The sequence below is a fragment of the Chiloscyllium plagiosum genome, unplaced genomic scaffold (genome assembly GCF_037043375.1).
Source record: "Chiloscyllium plagiosum isolate Xiang-an unplaced genomic scaffold, Cpla_swu_hap1 HiC_scaffold_45, whole genome shotgun sequence".
NCBI lineage: Eukaryota > Metazoa > Chordata > Chondrichthyes > Orectolobiformes > Hemiscylliidae > Chiloscyllium > Chiloscyllium plagiosum.
In genome coordinates, this window is record NW_028270183.1 from 67,865,658 (window position 1) to 67,883,299 (window position 17,642).

A 17,642-nucleotide genomic window follows, 5' to 3' on the forward strand; every position below is an offset into this window, starting at 1 on the left:
ATGCAGTTAGTTGTTGGGGTCAAAGTGATAGTGACACAATAGGTATAAGCGGTTCAGGATGATAGTGACACAGTGGGTGTGAGATACCAGTGTGATAGTGACGCAGTAAGTGTAAGCGATCAGGATGAAAGTGACACTAAGTGTCAGGCCCTCACTGTGATAGTGCCACAGCAAGTCTGGGATGTCAGGGTGTAAATGACGTATTAGTGAGAGAGGGGCATTGCGATAGTGAAGCAGTAAGTGTGAGGTGTTCAGGCTGATAGTGAAACAGTCAATGTGACAGGGCAGTGTTTTAATGACAAGATAAGTGTGAGGCGTTAGTCTGATACTGACACAATAAATGTGATGGAGTCAGGCTGATAATGACACAGTAAGTGTAAGGAGTCACGGTGATAGTAACATAGGAAGTGTAAGGGCGTGACTGATAGTGACAAAGTAAGTGTTTGGCAGTCAGGCTGATAGTGACGCAGTCAAAATGAGGGTCTCGAAATGAAAGTGGCGCAGTAAATGTGAGGGCGCCAGATGGATAGTGATGCAGTAAGTTTGAGGGGTTCACGCTGATATTAAGGAGGGAAGTGTGAGGGGTCAGGTCTATAGTGATGCAGTAAGTGTCGGCAGGTCAGGCTGATAGTGATGCATTCAAAGACCAAATATACAAGGATCACTGTAGTGCTGAATAGCGAGACTTCTCAAGGCTAAGACAAAAATCAATAGTTCTCATCCTGGTCATAAATCACAATGCTTCATTTTAAAATTGTCCTCTCCTGCTTCTAGATTCACCAATGAGGGAACAAAATTTAATTGCACCACCCTGTTTATCTCTTCAAATATTTTGCAACTCTCAATGAGATTACCTCTCTTGTTTTGAAACTGTTTTTAAAAAGGCGGGATTTGCCCAATTTCAATTCAGAGGACTAACGTTCATCCATGATATCAAGGCTAATCACCATTCGTGATATTCCTCATATGGCATTAGTATCTTTCCTAAATTGAGGGTTATAATTCCTCATACTGTAGTCCAAGTGCAGTCGAACTGAGCCACCATACATTGGAAATAATGCTTCGTTTTCGTGCGCTGAAATCCTATTGCAGCTTTCACAACAGACTTCTACAACTGCCACTAGACTTCAATGACTTATTAAAAACTTCTCCAAGATGCATTTCTAAAAATCTGTACATTCGACTTTCGACTTCAAACCTTCGACAAATAATCTCTGCACATTTCCCTCCTGACAAGTATGATAAAGTCAAATCGTTGCTATTTATTAAATCATGAGGGACATGGATAGGTTAACTCGTCAAGGTGTTTTCCGGCTGGTGAGGAAGTCAAAATTTAGAAAACATCGGTTTAAAATTAGTGGGTAAGAATTTAAAAGGGACGTCAGGGGCAACGTTTTCAGACGTGTCCAGAATGAGCTGCCAGAGAAATTGGTGGAGACTGGTACAACTGTAACATTGAATGGCATCTGGATGGATATATGAGTAACAAGGTTTAGAGGGATGTGGGCCAAATGTTGGCAAATGGGACCTATTAATTTAGGATAACTGTCCACCATGGTCATGTTGGAAAGAAGGGCCACTTTCCGTGTTGTATTGTTCAACGACTTGATGACTCTAGAACAACCGCAAAACTTTGCTAATAATTCCGTCAAGACGATTTCAAGTTCCAAATCTTCGGTTAATGTGCTCACAAGTTCATTACCTGATGTCAGAACTTACGGATTAGTTGCTGGATCTATTCCTGTAAATTGGTTCTGCATTATTTCTAATTCCGATTTTTTTTACGAATGTAGCTGGTGTTTATGGACTTAGCATCAATTTTTCTAATACCATATTTCGATGAATATTAAAACACAACAGCATATCTAATTTGGCACCAGATGATGAGAAATTGAGTCAAAATCGATCGGACGCAGTGAGACAATGATCCTCTCTTCGTGTGGTGTACATCCGTGACTCTATAATTCGACGAAGAATCATTCCCACAACTTCAGCTGTGTCAGAATCTAGTTTGCGGTGAAAGCATGTCAATCTGCTAAGGTAACGAACGTCTGGGTCTTTGCAAAGGATTTTGCGAAATCTTTGGGTCTTGACAATTTGTTCTTCCAACAAATGAATTCAGTTGTTTTACTATTGAAATTGGCTACCTTGCCACAGCTGTGATGGCCGAGAGGTTAAGGCGTTGGATTTGAAATCCAATGGGGTCTCCCTGCGCAGGTTCGAATCCTGTTCACAGCGTCGAATCTTTTAAAAGTCATTAATTCCTTTGCAGGATTTGGATTTCGTGGAGCTTGAGCTTTGTATTCAATCGAAAGTAAATTTTCAACTGTGAAGAATCCGAAGTAATTTCAAGACTGACCCAGTCATCTAATTGATTAAATTATATGTCGAGACACAAAAAGCCACCAACATCCAACACGAATCAGTTTCAACACATTTGTCGAACTATCGTGAAATTTGGATGTTCGGGGGGTGGAATTCAGCAAAACAAGAAGCAATGCAATACATTTTCCTGCCGGTGATGATTTTTTTTAAGGATCAGTTGAAAGTCAAGCTGAGAAAGTTCAACCTAATTTACAGCTGACTCTCAAGGACAATAATCTATTATATCAGCAGTCAATGAATTAGAAAAAAGCAACTCCATGTGTGGAAAGGAACTCGACTGATCCAGTTTCCTGGCTTGCGATGTGAAAAGGCAAGGCAATATCAGCGGAGTAGAATTTTCTGGAAATATTAGAAATGGAATGTTAACGGTCTTCTGCTGTCCACATTCGGAAAAAAAACTGTGCATTAAGAACTGAAATTGAAAATTAACGATGAAATTCAGGCTTGACCCTCTGCTTGTGGTGTAGCTTTGTTCAGAACAATAGGTTGTTGTTGAGGCTAAAATTGACCAAAATAATCGATGGGGAACTTATCCACGGCCTTCGTTGGAGCAGTTGGTGTGGAGAGCTCAGCTTGAAGAACCAAATGCCAATTATTCATCCTGGCTGTCTGAATTGCTTAGATAAACATACTCCCAGTTTAATGAGAAAACCTTTGCTATCAGAGTTAGATGTTTTCATGTCAGCAGGTTCCGATATGAGAAGACACTCCATGGAGTAGATGTGACTTAAATTTTGACTCTAACATCAGAGATGTTGACACATTTCTGCACCAAAACAGCACTTCCATTGGTATCAAATCAAACTGAACAAAGGACTAGTCACTTAGACATTTCCTGTCTGCAGACTCTGCCAATAGACCGTTCAGGCCCGATGTAGGAATAGGGCGTGGTGACATCTGTTCGCAAGTGGATCACTTCCTTCTTGCTCACGATCCATAAACCGTAATTCATTTTGAACTTCTTAGCCATCGGCATGGTCAGTGGTACATAATGCACAGGTTTGCTTCTCGAAAGAAAGAGCGAAATCGTATTCAATGCAGACGCAAATTCAAGTTGTCCCTGGTCGACCAGAAGACAGATGTCGTGAAACAAAGTGATTACAGAAAACAATCAATGTTTTCGGGGAGTCAAAAAGATGTCCTGGAAGAACGGAAACATAAATTTGGAACTAAAGTCACATACCACTTCCACAGACTAAATGTTCTTGAACCGTTATCTTAATTTGACCTTCATGTCCACCATTGCTGCAAAAATTATATTAACAACTCTGCACTTTGTGTTCTTTGATATTCCTTCCTTCATGTTTCTCTTGATTTTGAAACTAAAACCGAGCAATAGTAATGCACCCTATTTCACTTGCAAAGATCAGAAGAAGATCAATTTATAAGAGAACAAAAATAAAGCTACGTCTGTCTTGCGAGAGAAAACACAGTTACCATTTCGACTCCAAAAAGTCTTCTTCAGAAGTCTGCACAATGAACTCGAAATAGTAGACCGAAAATTAAAAAAAGAAGCCAAAATGCCGCGAATACACCACCCGCAAGTGCCTCAAGTCCTACTCGAATATGGCGGATTACTACTATCAACATCAGTGGAGAAGGGAACAAAGCTCATCCTGCAGTTGTCAACCTGTTATGACGTAGTTTGTAAAGTCAGAAATATGATTAGGTAAAAAGCGGGATGAAAGCTAGATATAGGAAGTCTGAAAAAAGCAAGTGCGTGCTTTGCTTTGAAGAAGGTTGGCAGTGATGAAAATGAAAATTAACTACAGTGAGGTGGGCTTAATTAATACTCAGCATCGTTGCAACACACAGGGACGCAATTTTTTTTGCTAAGTTTCTGTTCTGCCATTTTATAATCTCGACTGCTGTCGGGTTTGGTTTCCATTACAGGCTTAGATGACTGCCTGATGGAAGTTTGCACATTCGCCCAATTTCTGTGTGGTCGCTCTGGTTTGCTGCCACATTCTAAACATTTGCATGTTATTTGGAATCGCCATTGAACGCACACGGTTACAGAGACAATGATGTGGAGAGTGTCTGGATAGGACGTACTTCAGAGGATTTTTCTGAACTTAAATAGACAGAGTGGGGTTAGTCTGCTGTTTCCTGGGTGTGCTTCATGGACAGAGAGGGGTCAGGGTATTCTTCCCTGAGGGAGATACATTGACAGAGTTTGGTTAGTTGCTCCTACCTGTGTCAGTCACGCAGATACAGTAGGGTCAATCTGCCCTTCCCTGGGCGAATTTCTTTCACAGAGTTTTGACAGTCTGCTCTTCCCTGCCTGAGTGAAACAGAAAGAGCGGGTTCAGTATTCTCTTCCCTAGATAATTTATGTTGACAGTCTGGCTTCCGTCTGCTCTTCCCTGGCGAGTTACATTGGTAGAGTGGGGTTAGTGCTTATTCATTGGGTGAGTGCCATAGACAGAATGGGATCAGTCTGCTCTTCCCTGAGTGAATTACATTTATAGAGTGGGGTCAGACTGCTCTTCAGTGAATGACTTCTTTTGACCGTGTGGGATCAGTCTGCTGAGTTACGCTGAGAGTGTGGGGTTATTCTGCCTTTCCCTGGGTGAGTAACACAGACTGAGTGGCGTCAGTTTGCTCTTCCCTCAGTGAGTTACATTGACAGAGTGACGTCAGTCTACTCTTTCCTGTGCGAGTTACATTGGCAGAGTGGCGTCAGTCTGCTTTTCACGAAGTGAGTTATTTGGACAGTGTGGGATCAGTCTGCTCTTCCCTGGGTGAGTTGTATTGACAGATTGGCGTCAGTCTGCTCTTTCCTGGGTGAGTTGCAATGACAGAATGCGGTCAGTCTGCAATTTCCAAGATGTGTTAAAGTGATGGCGTGAGGTCAGAGTGCTCTTCCCTGATTGAGTCACATTGACAGATTGGGCTTCATCTGCTCTACCCTGGGAGAGTCATATTAACAGAATGGGGTCAGTCTGCTCCTTTCTGAGTGAGTAATATCACAGAGTGCACTCAGTCCGTTCTTCCCTGGGTGAGCTACGTTAAGAGATTGGTGTCAGTCTGCTCCACCACGGGCGTGTTACTTTCTCAGAGTCGTGACAGTCTGCTCTTCTCTGTCTGAGTTTAACAGCAAGTATGGTTTCATTACTGTCTTCGCTGGATGATTCACATAGACAGAATGGAATAAGTCTTCTCTTCTCTGAGTGAGTTACTTTGACAGAGTGGGGTCAGGCTCGTCTCACTGCTTGTGTTTCATTGACAGAATCAGATCAGCCTGCTCTTTCCTGGATGAGTGACAGAGAGAAATTGGGTACAGCCTGCTCTTCTCTGAGTGAGTTACGTTGACAGAGTGGCATCAGTCTGCTCTTTCTTGGGGAAATTATACTGACTGAGTGGTGTCAGTCTGCCATTTGCTGGGTGAGTTACATATTAAGTGTTGGGTCAGTCTGCTCTTCCCTGGATGACTAACATTGACAGAGTGGCGTCAGTCTACTCTTCCCTGGGTGAGTTACATTAACAGAGTGCGGTCAGGCCATAATTTCCTCGTTGAGTTACATTCTTGTCAGTACCTCCATACTAAGGATTTGAGGAATTAACAAAAGTAACTCGTCCCCTACATCTTTGGGATATTTCGCGATGGGAGGTGAATCTTATGTCATTGAAAGATAACTGTGTCCCAGAAATGCATTTCTAATAATTGCATGTACTAATTCGACACTGCAAGCGGTCGAGAATAATTTGAGGAGAGGTGCAGGGTAGAATAATTAAAGTCAAATGCACTGATGCCGAGGAGACATGACACAAGATGTGAGTGTGGAGCTGATGGTGCAAGGCTCAGTGTCAGTGCTATTGGTTCAGCATTTATTTCTCACTGTTCGCAATGGCTCACACACCACTGCTGTCAATTCACAACAATGAGCCTGTTCATCTTGGTTTGAAAATCCCTGCGTGTGTATTAACGTGGTTAATGGGACGCGAGAGGAGATGAGCACACCCTCTTTATTCTGTCAGTTTCAACAGGTGAAAATATCTGTTGGGTGCCAATGCAAGAGGATACTGTCTTTTTCTGTGCCTTTTCAGTGGGGCATGCTCAGCATTGAAATGTCTGTTTTTGCACAAGCAGAGTTTGATTGCCATTCATACTGAGCAACTCTAATACAGAAAACGCGTTTTTGAATTCTTGTGATCAAGTGGTTCAGACATTGCACATATGGACGACAAATCTGGCTTTTAACTTGGCGCCGTGGATGAGCTGGTGAAAGTAGCTCCCATCTCACTGGTGCCTGCTCATTGTATTGAAATCTCGTTATTTCTCGCAAGTATTGTGTTGCTGATCGAGGAACTCAGTGTCCTGTTTGAATTGCTGTATATCCTGATTTCTCGTTCCGGCTTCATTTTCCAGGTTTAAATCCAGTAGTGTATGTTGCTCTTTTTAACTACTATTTTAACCTGGAGATTCTTCCCGCAGTTCCACAAGCACTTCTGCTTCTCATCCTCTTATTCTCATTCCTTCATTCCCAGTTTTGTGGAAATTAAGTGGTGAGGCAGGAGACACAGCAGCATTCCCGGGGAATGTTGTGGTGATGGCACTGACACCACGACATGATCACCCTCATTCTCTGCTGTCACCATTCATTTGTTGTACACCAACAGTAAATGCATCCTTGTTCTTCTTCAGCTATCATGTAATTACTTTCTTTTTCTGTTGGATAAGGAATTCAACTTTAACTTCGAAAGGGTCTTTAGATTTTGAGGAAGAGATGTCTCCTTGCCTCAGGTCGAAGTGACAGACCCATTATCCAGAGAATGTGAGACTACTTCGACCGACTCCAGCCAGGCGTCAGAAAGCCTCTCAGCAGTTCGAATCTCAAGCTGTCTCTGAATGTCAGGCATTTTCAAGAGCAGAAATGGGAAATGAGGGATATGGACATCCAGAGAGTCGGAGAATGTGAAAAAGGCCCAGGAGGGTACAGAGACAAATATAGAAAAAACAAAGACACATATTGAGGCAGACACTAAAAGAAACAATTCTCCATTCGGCGTGACTGCTAAATAACAGAAAGCAAAAGGAAATGTAACCATTACAACATAGCCTTCTACCAGCTCAGGAAAATGAAAGTAGCATGACAGCTGATTAAATCCTTTTAAGATTGTAAATTCGACGTTTGTAAGCTCAAGAGTGATTTTCATAAATATCCTGATTCGACAGATAAAATTATCATTTCCCAAACAGTATAATCGAGAAATCTATAACTAACCTGTTTCCTGTCCGTCTAAAAATAAATCTGTTTCTCTCCACAGATGTTGCCAGGTGTAGCGGGTTTCTCTATCAATTCTCGTTTTTAGTTCAGATTTCCAAAACCTGCATCTTTTTGATTTTTGATAACCTGGCACAAAACCAAGCATTACCAGGTTCGGACCAGTGGTCAGAAATACTGCTACCACGATATACTTGCACAATAAAACATTCATTCCCTGTCCGAAAATAGAACTAATGCCATGGCAGTTCGAGTTCCAAATCCTAACTACGAGATTACACGGAATGAAGACAGACGCTCTTGCACTTATTCTCAATGAAATGGCTTTTCCCTTTCATTTCTGATCAGTTTCACTGCAGATTGTTTTCTACTCGTCTTCAAGTTTTGCAGAATGGAAAAGCCCATTTGGCCCATGGTGCAGTCTGGTTTAAAGACATTCATCTATTCGATTCCCAGTTTTCAGCTTTGGTCCATAACCTTATGTGTTATGATGTTTCCAGTACAAATGGCAGTGAGGTTCTCGCTTTGATCTTAGATGACACCACAATGGGATTGAAGTTTGATATAGTCACACTGTGTTATGACCCACGTCGTGTCTCCCACAGAAAGAGACACATTCCCCAGAGAGTGGCAGAGTTCTCAGGATTTGATCAGCTCCTTGTGCTTCACTTCAGCTGTCCGCTCCAACATGCAAGTTCAACTGCCAAAAGGCAGCTTTTGGTTAAACCAAAGCCAGTTCTGCAGACAATGAGAGACGTTGCTCTGAGCTAGATTTGAAGTGGACGAAAGAAACTGTAAATTCGAAAACCCATTTCCTTCCGTTCCTGACAGACAACAGGAATGGACTAGCACGCTGCATCCTCGTGATTTTAAATGCGAACCGACAATCCCCTAACTCGACGTCAGACGTGTTACCAATTCCGTCACTGACCCAAAGACCAGGTTTGGCTGTGACAGTTTGTCTCTAGGTAATGTAAACGTCCACATCAGGGAAATAGCATTCGCAAGGTGAAAAATCAGCAAACATAATCATCGTCACTGTTTCACTTGGAATTCCGCACTCTGTGAACCATTTCCTTTCATTGTACTTTCATATTTGAAGTTTATTACATTCCAGAGCCTGAACTAATTCAGCGAGAAACCACTGGTCATTTCGATCCCGTCAACCGGAATGAGGCGAGTTGAACGATGCCTTTCTTACTGCCAACACATCAGCGCAGCGCAAAACGAGCTCGTGTTAGCATCAGTCTTTACTTAACTTGCTGCAGTATATCTGCTGAACAACATCAGATTATCACAGCGTTGCCTTCTTCACATTGAAACCAAGGGTGATAATATGAACCGACTTGGAAACTTGGAGAGAGAAACACTGCTGGCGAAGACGATAATGACGTGAAGAGCAGGCACTAGAGTTTGTACACCAAAGGCTACTGCAGTATCAATGGACATCCCTGCATTCGAGTCTGAGTTTGCATTTCCCAGAACAGGCTTTAATTCCCAGTTAATTCTCTTCTTGTGAATTATCCGAATGAAAACTAAATCCTGGCTGCACACAGAACACACACACACAGATCCTGCCAGAACAATTCAGTGATCGATCAGCATCTGTCTGGAAGGACAATGGCAGCAAACACAAGCGAAAGCTATCACTGCAATTACCTCTCCAAGGTTCTAGCGCTTCCCAGTTGAAAATATTTCGCTGTTCCTTCAATGTCACTAGATCTAAATCCTTGCCTCATGGCATCATGCCTGTACCCCGCTACTGAGGCCATCCAGGGTTATGCGGAGTAACTCAAAATCACAAACTCTCGAGTAATTAGGAATTGACGGTGCATCCCATCACATTGAGTAATGACTTTATCCCAGTAATACGTTTCCTAAAGCTGCAGTTTCTAAGAGAACACTTGCAAACGGTCGGGAATAAATTGAGAAGTGGAACAGACGAGAGGAAAATGTGAAAGACAATGATGACAGGGAGGCATGAGACAGCAAGTGAGTGAGGAGCTGGTGTTGCAACATTCAATGTCAGTGTCAGTATTTACTGACCACTATTCACTCTGATTCACACACCACTCCTTTACAATTCACCACAATGTGCTCATTCCTCTTAGTGTGAGTTTACCTTTGCGGATATTAACGCGGTTAAAGGTGCCCAAGAGGATGGATGGATCCGCCTTATCCTGTCAGTTTAATCAGTCTAAGTTATCAGTTTACAACAAAAGCAATAAGAGATTGCCTCTTCCTGTGCATTTTCAGTGGCGAATATCCAGCTTTGAACTCTTCTGCATAACCAGAGGCTGTTTTAAATTTACACCGAGTAACTGTGAAACACACAAAAAATGAGTCCGAGTTCCTGTGTTCGAATAGTCAAGTAAATGCACACATAGTTTTGAATCGTTGAGCTTGGGCAATCCCTCAGCCTTAGTTAGTGAAAGTTCCTGTGAAAAAACAGCCGAATATGGGATCATATCCTGACATCTCACTGTTTATAGGTCTTTCATAAAAAACAGAGTTGACCTGTGGTTCTGGTCGTGGTGGGAATTCAAATCAATGACTGGATCGAGGTTATAGTTTAAAGACAGCTCCTTCGACACCTCTGCCACGCTGCCACACAAACCCCCGCAACCACGTTTTTCATGATTAGTGTTTCAGCATCGCCTCACTTCAGGCACTTACCCACACGCACTTTCAATGGCGAACTTGGCGTAAGTTTGATAATATTTATGAGGATGTTGCAAGGCATGCAGTGTTTGGACTGTAGCGTAAAGCTGAATAGGATGTGAAAATTTTCCCTGGAGCTTGAGGGCTGAGGGATGGGCTGACAGAGGTTTATATCAATATGAAGGAGACGGTAGAGTAAATGGTCAATGAATATTTCTTCCCAAGGCAGGCAAGTTCAAAACAAGGGAAGAATGTTTTAAGGGGAGAGTGGTAAAATTTAAAAGGGATCTGAAGGACATTGTTTTTTTTCACACAGAAAGGTTTGCGTGTTTGTAATGAATTGTCAGATTTAGTGGTGGAGTCTGGTATACTCTCAACATTTCAAAGGCATTTGGATCTGTATACAGACAGGAAAGTTGTAAAAGAATAAACGTGAAAATTTGGCAAATAGAGCGTTTGTTTACGGGCTCAGCCCCTCTGAGATGCTGCAGTGGCGATCACCAGTTTGACTAGGCACTCATCACTTGGTCAGTGCGTTGGGCTAGTTTTCTGGAAGATGGTTAGATTAGATTCCCTACAGTATGGAAACAGGTCCTTCAGCACAACTATTCCACACCGACCCTCCAAAGAGTAACCCACCCAGACCAATTTCCCTCGAACTAAAGCACTGATCATTATGGGCAAATTAGCATGTCAAATTCACCTGCCCTGAACGTCGTTGGAGTGTGGGAAGAAACCCAAACAGACGCAGGGAGAATGTGCAAACTATGCACAGGAATCAAACGTGGAACACTTGTGCTGTGAGGCAGCAATGCTAACCACTGTGCCGCGGTGCCGCCCTAAAAGGGGATGGAGAACGCAGCTCGCAACTCCGCAATCTCTTGCATGCAAAGCGAGTACTCTCCCATTTGAGATAACTCCCACAGGCTGCTTCGGTTAAAACCAGCAACGAATCATTTTTTCTGGTCTTAGGCTGCCAATGACAATTCTTCTTGACACATTCCCAACTTCTCAGTGGGAGGTTTTGACTGCGGAAAATACCTCACAAATCATGTTGCCCGCGCAGCTCTCCAGCGAAACCAAAACCTGACATCTCATGAACAGAAGCAGAACTGACAAAGAGAACCTATTTTCAGACACACCGACTCATGAATGCTGTCTGTGAGGCAGAGCGAGTCGTCTGGGTCATGAGCTGCTCACACAAATTGCAGCGAGGCAATTTCAAATGCTGCTTTCAACGTACTGGCGCCTTAGTGCACCAATACCTCCAGGAAAGTGCTCAAGTAACATGATTCAGAACTGACTAACAATGAACCATGAAAAGTGTAGATTACCAGTTACAGTCTCGATTAGATGAGGTTAACAATTGGGCTGATGTCTCCACCGGATCGAGAGGACCAATCACTAGCCTCTCTCATCAGGACAGAAATTAAGGAAATTAGGGAAATGTAACCAAGTTTTATATCGCAATTTCCGTCCTTTACGCAACAACAACAAAAAACTGCGAGCATATTCAATGTAGAACCTAATTTCACATCAACAGGGAAATAAATATCTCCATTCACTTTCAGAGAAACGGTGAAAAATGCAAATTGTCTGGAATATGAAAGATTGGCGTAGCGTGTTTTTGAGTCGCATATTATGCTGGTGGCCTTTCGAGCTGGAGGGGAACGTGACAACTGGAGAAGAAGGGGAAAACATGGGCACTGACATGTTGGTTGTTTTCTGCTGTGCCACATCACAGCCGGGTGAGAAGAAATGACTGCTTTTTTTTCTGTTCAACTTTAACAAAACTCATCCCTGCAAAACGTTGCCAGCTTAATCCATTAGCACACGTGGCCGCGCAGGGATGCAAACACAAGCCTTCTTAAGAAGTGGAATCTGAAATCAGAGTCTCAGGTTGCTCAGCCACGCGAGCACACAGGCCAAAACCGGAACCCAAGAGCATGTACTTGATGATACCCTGCAGCATACTCACAGCAACTGCACTAGTTCTGCAGAATAAGCGGTGGGAAGGAATTGCTCTATCTGAGCGGTCGTGCTTGTTGTTCTCATCAGCAAATCTGGCTTTGAATTTGCTAGCCCATACCTGCTAACATGCTGAAACGGAATGCAATTCCGATTACCGCTGTGTGAAACTTTGTTCATTTTCTCTCCTCAGATAAAGTGATCACTGGAGATTATGAATTCTGCTCCTGCCAGAAATGCCGACCCTCCTGCATCTCGGATGAACTGAAAAACTGGTTTAGCACTGGAATCCGAGAATGGCAGAACACGTAGCAAGATTATTCGAAACCCAGAGCCAATAAGAGTTCCAACTTTTCTTTTCTTTCTCCATAATAGTGCATTATCCAGCAGAGCCATGAGAAACTGCCCCCTGCTGCAAGCTGAGTTGGAAACCTATGTGGCAATCAAGGACATGCGACTCAATTATTGTCGGTAAATCAAACACTTCTCACTTTGAGGTGTACATAAATTAGTTTCTTTACATATTCAGGGAAGGTCAAAGGCGATCTGAAATGTCAAAGAGGTGGTCACTGTTCGTGATTGCTCTTTGTTCGAGTTGTGAAAAAGTTTCCCGCTTTAGTCGCATTCACGTTTCTTGTTGATGACTGAATCAGACAGAAGGTGTTTCACCAGAGCTGCACTTGACTTGCATTCCTTTCCCTCGCTGTCATACTTTCCTGGAACTCTGTGAGAACAAGAAAACACAATACATATTGTGTCATTCGGCAGCCTGAATGTGATTTCCTCGTTTTCAGTTACAACATGGCTTAGACTTCAGGCCACACGGTAATATTAGTAACAGTATGAGAACAAGAGTCGATAGTTCATCTGTGCCTGTAAATCTTTTCATTCCTGTTGTTGACTGAATGAACTGTATCCGTGTCTGCTGCTTCGAAACTCGCATATGTGAACTGCTCCAAACTATGATTGAGGATTTCTGGTATTGGTTGACACACGTTGAGAAACGCCAGACAGCGTTCAAATGAAGCTTTCAGAGCACATTTTCGGATGCATTTGACAGAGACTAACATCATGAATCCAGTGTTCGCTGTGACAGAAGGAAATGAATGCTCTCCTTGTTACTGATCCAGGCCACCTTCGCATGTCAAGCAAATGTGGTGCTGTTGTTACAGAAAGGATCAGTGCCCGGTAACTGTGTCCTTACAGAGGACATGATTGGAAAAATAAAGAATACCATGTTGAAATATCCAGGAAATATTGGTTGAAAAGGCGCAGACAATTTTCCCTGCAGCGCCAAGACAGAGGAACATATGTAACGGCAATCTTAAACAGGATGGCCAGCAGTGATATAGATATCACCACATATGAAGGACCACTGCGAATAGAACTTTGAAAATGAATTTCACGCAGCAGGTATTCGGAATTATATTATTTTCACCGCTACAGTAGTATTGGGCGAGTAAATTCAAAACAAGGTTTGCTGATGAGAATGCAATAAAACCCCATCGATCATGATATGAAAGACTGTCGTCCGGAAAGAGGGAACAACAATATTTCTTCTAAGCTTTGGACTGGGCCACTTTCGCACAAACTGATACAGCTACTCTCCAGAAAAGATCAGGGCCTGCGGCATGCACTCTTAGAAGTGGTGACCATCATGCTGGAAACATCCCTGCATATTCAGAACAAGGAAGAATACATATCGAATAAAAGCGTAGATGGCAATTAATTGGACTTGTATTCCCTTTCACCACGTCAGCGAGAATTTGCGGGGATATACAGAGTAAGGTTTACTGACCAGGTCAGAAAGCAATTACCTCCACATATCTTGACACAATAAGCCTATCTTTCTTTCTGTCCTTTTTTTTGAAGCGCCGATCCTTTCCGTAGGAGATGAAGATGATAACTGCTCCCCCGCAGGATCACAGTGGGGCCAGAGACCCAATCGAGCTGCTCAGAACAGTTCGTGTTTGCTGAGGATCACGGAAACTGAGACTGATGACACGTAGACACGGTGTAACAGCTGCCAACACATGTGGAGGGTTTTGGGACGGATTAGGACCCACTCTGGGAAAAAGACTGGATCCTAAGACTGGGGAGTAAGTGTTCAGGTAGAGGACTGGAGAATGGGGTTAAGAACGATATGAGCCAAGATCGAATGGCGAAGCAGACAAGATATTCTGAAAGTGCGAACCGCTCCTATGTCTTCCAATCTCTGGCCATCTGGTATCTAAGGAAATAGAAACAGAATTATTTGTTCAGTTGGAAGTCCTGGGCAAAGTGAGAGATAGAACAAGCATGATACAATTTTAGAGACTGGGAAAATGTTTGGAGAGGAAGCAATAGAAGTGAAGCTGAATATAAAGTTTGAAGTCAGGACATATTCAATAAAAAGGAAGTTTGTAGAAAGGCAGAGGGACATGAAGATGGAAAAAGAAGTGTCACCAGTCCCGAAATCTCATTCGGTTTTTTTTTTCAAGATGCAACCGGACCTGCTGAGATTTTCCAGCAATTTCATTTGTTGAGTCTGAAACAGAAGATGGGAGTGATCCTGGACCAATCAGCTCTCCCATGTTCTTGGAATATTTGACTGACCCGTTCGAACAGATCACGTCTGTCCCACACTGAAACCTCAGAATCCTTCCCCACCCCCATCTTCGTTATTGGCACTAAACTGTTCATTACATAAACTTACATGAGCACACAACAAGAACAATTGCAAAATGTACAGCGAGAGCTCCGTTCTGATCCATCAGCACATTCTGAATCAGTTATTTTTTGTTCAGGACCCATGAGACATTAAGCCATCTCTGTCAGACCACGAACAAATGGCCATTCGCGTTCTGTATCTTTGAACACTTTGGTTGGTGCACGGATGTAGTGGAATCTCATGTTTTGAAATGGGCATCATTCATAGTATTTTCAGCTGCACTGATAAAGTTGTATCTGGCGCTTCCAGTAAAGTGCAGGCAGTTTTCACTCAGTAACTGACATGTGATCAAAGCAGGAGGACATATGTATCAGCGAAAGCAACAAGAATGCCCCACCAGCGTTAGCTTGCAATTCTGCATGTGGAACGAAGAGCTGGAACTCTATTAAACAGTGAAAACGACTATTACGGGGCTTGGACGCACGACTCTCTTATTAAACAACTCACATTGCACCGAACTGAGATATCCAGGGTTGGGACACGATGAATTAGATTGCTATTTCATTCTGAGCATAATTCACCTGGCACAGCAATTTGCAAAGATCCAGCTCATTCCTCCCAATCACAAATAACATAATTCACATCCTTCACTTTTGTTATTTCTTCAAAACATTACAATCTATTTAACACTGGTCCCGGCATTTAAGATTCAACCCGAATATTTTCATATGAAGTGATTTCCAGTCACTCTGGCTGACAGTAAATCAGTCGGAAAATTACCTTAGAAAACCCAATCATTTCTGTTTACAGTATTGGGAATTTCCCATCTGCTGACGAGACAGAGTACTCAAAATCAACATTTTCTTTGTTCTTCCTGCCTAAAACGTTACCACTTCTTATTTTCAAGACAGGAGTTTTGTTTATAACACGTTCCAAGAACGGTAACAACCTTCCAATCTCCTGAATCCGTTTCCAATTTAAAATGGAAGCTTTGTTCCTTTCCCACGGGAAGAGCAGTTAATGAGAAAGGAGTTTCCACGAGCTGTGTCCCAGGGTTTGGCAGGAAGCCCTGATTGAAGCTGCAGTGGCAGCTTTCAGTTGGCATCGGGGGATTGGAGAACATGGTGTCGTATTCTGCTGCGTGTACACGTCTTGCTCCCTGTGGACTCGGGGTGAATCATGGATGCGTTTTCGGAACAACACTGCCTTCCAGTCTCTGGCCATCTGCAATCTAAGGAAATAGAAACAGAGTTATTTGTTCAGTTCGAAGTCCTGGGCAATGTGAAAGATGGAACAGTTCTGATACAAAATTGGAGACTGGGAAAAAGGTTGGAGAGGAAGTAATAAAAGAGAAGCTGAATATAAAGTTGGAAGTCAGGAGACATTCAATAAAAAGGAAGAGTGTGCAAAAGCAGGTGGAGATAGACATGGAAAAGAAGTGTCACTAGTCCCGAAATCTTAAATCGATTTATATTTCCAAGATGCTACCAGACCTGCTGAGATTTTCCAGTAATTTAATTTGTTGGTTTAGCAACAGAAGATGGCAGTGATCCTGGACCAAACAGCTCTCCCGTGCTCTGGGGATATTTGACTTACTGTGTCTATGTCCCACACTGAAACCTCACGATCCTGCCGCACTTCGACCCTCGTTACTGACAATATACTGTTCATTACGTTAAACACAAGAAGAACAATTGCAAAACGTTGAGGGAGAGTTCCCTTCGGTTTCCATCAGAACAATCTGAATCACTGAAAATTCGTTCAGGACCCATGCGATATTGATCCGTCTCTGTCAGACCCCAAGCAAGTGGCCATTCGCTTTCCGTGCCTTTGCAAACTTTGGGTGGTGCACGGTTGGTTTGGAACCTCACGTTTTGAAACGGACATCATTCATTGTATTTTCGGCTGCACTGATAAAGTTGTCTCTGGCGCCTCCAGTAAAGTGGAAACAGTGTTCACTCAGAAACCGACGTGTGATCAAAAACAGGTGGACAATGAAAGCAGCAAGCACATTCCCCTGCGATGGGTTGCAATACTGCACGTGGAATGAAGAGCCGGAATTGTATTAAGCAGTGAAAGCGCCCATTGTGAGGCTTGCACCCACCACCCTCAGATTAAGCATCTCACACTGCACCGACTGAGCTAACCAAGCACGGTGCACTGTGGATTAGTTTTGCTATTACATTGCGAGCATAATTCATCAGCAATTTGTTAGGATCCAGTTCATTCCTCCTAATCACAAAAATATCATTCACACCTTTCACTTCAGTTATTCCTTCAAAGCATTACAATCTATTCAGCACTTGTCCCGGATTTAAGGTACAACCTTAATATCTTCATATTTTTACCCTCAGCTTTATGTCGCTGATGTAATTTCCAATCACTCTGACAGACAGTAAATCAGTCGGGAAATTACCTAAGGAAACCCAATCATTTCCGTTTACAGTATTGGGCATTTCCCATCTGCTGACGAGACAGAGTCGTCTCAATCAACACTTTATTTGTTCTTTCTACCTAAAACCTTTACCACTTCTTATTTTCAAGTCAGGAGTTTTGTTGATAACATGTTCCAAGAACTGGAGCAACATTCCAATGTCCTGAAGCCCTTTCCAATTTAAAGTGAAAGTTTTGCTCCTTTGACACGGAAAGAGCTGTTACTAAGGAAGGAGTTTCCACGAGTTGTTTCCCATGGCTTGGCAGAAAGTCGCTGATTGAAGCTGCAGTCGCCGCTTTCTGTTGGCATCGGGAGC

General features: G+C 42.9%; 1 non-coding gene across 1 annotated transcript; it reads left to right on the plus strand.

Moving 5' to 3' along the window:
* Positions 1-2,156: 2,156 nt before the first annotated feature.
* On the plus strand, positions 2,157-2,238 carry trnas-uga (transfer RNA serine (anticodon UGA)). Its single transcript has one exon. It is a non-coding gene; the product is annotated as a tRNA-Ser (tRNA).
* The last annotated feature ends 15,404 nt before the right edge of the window (positions 2,239-17,642 follow it).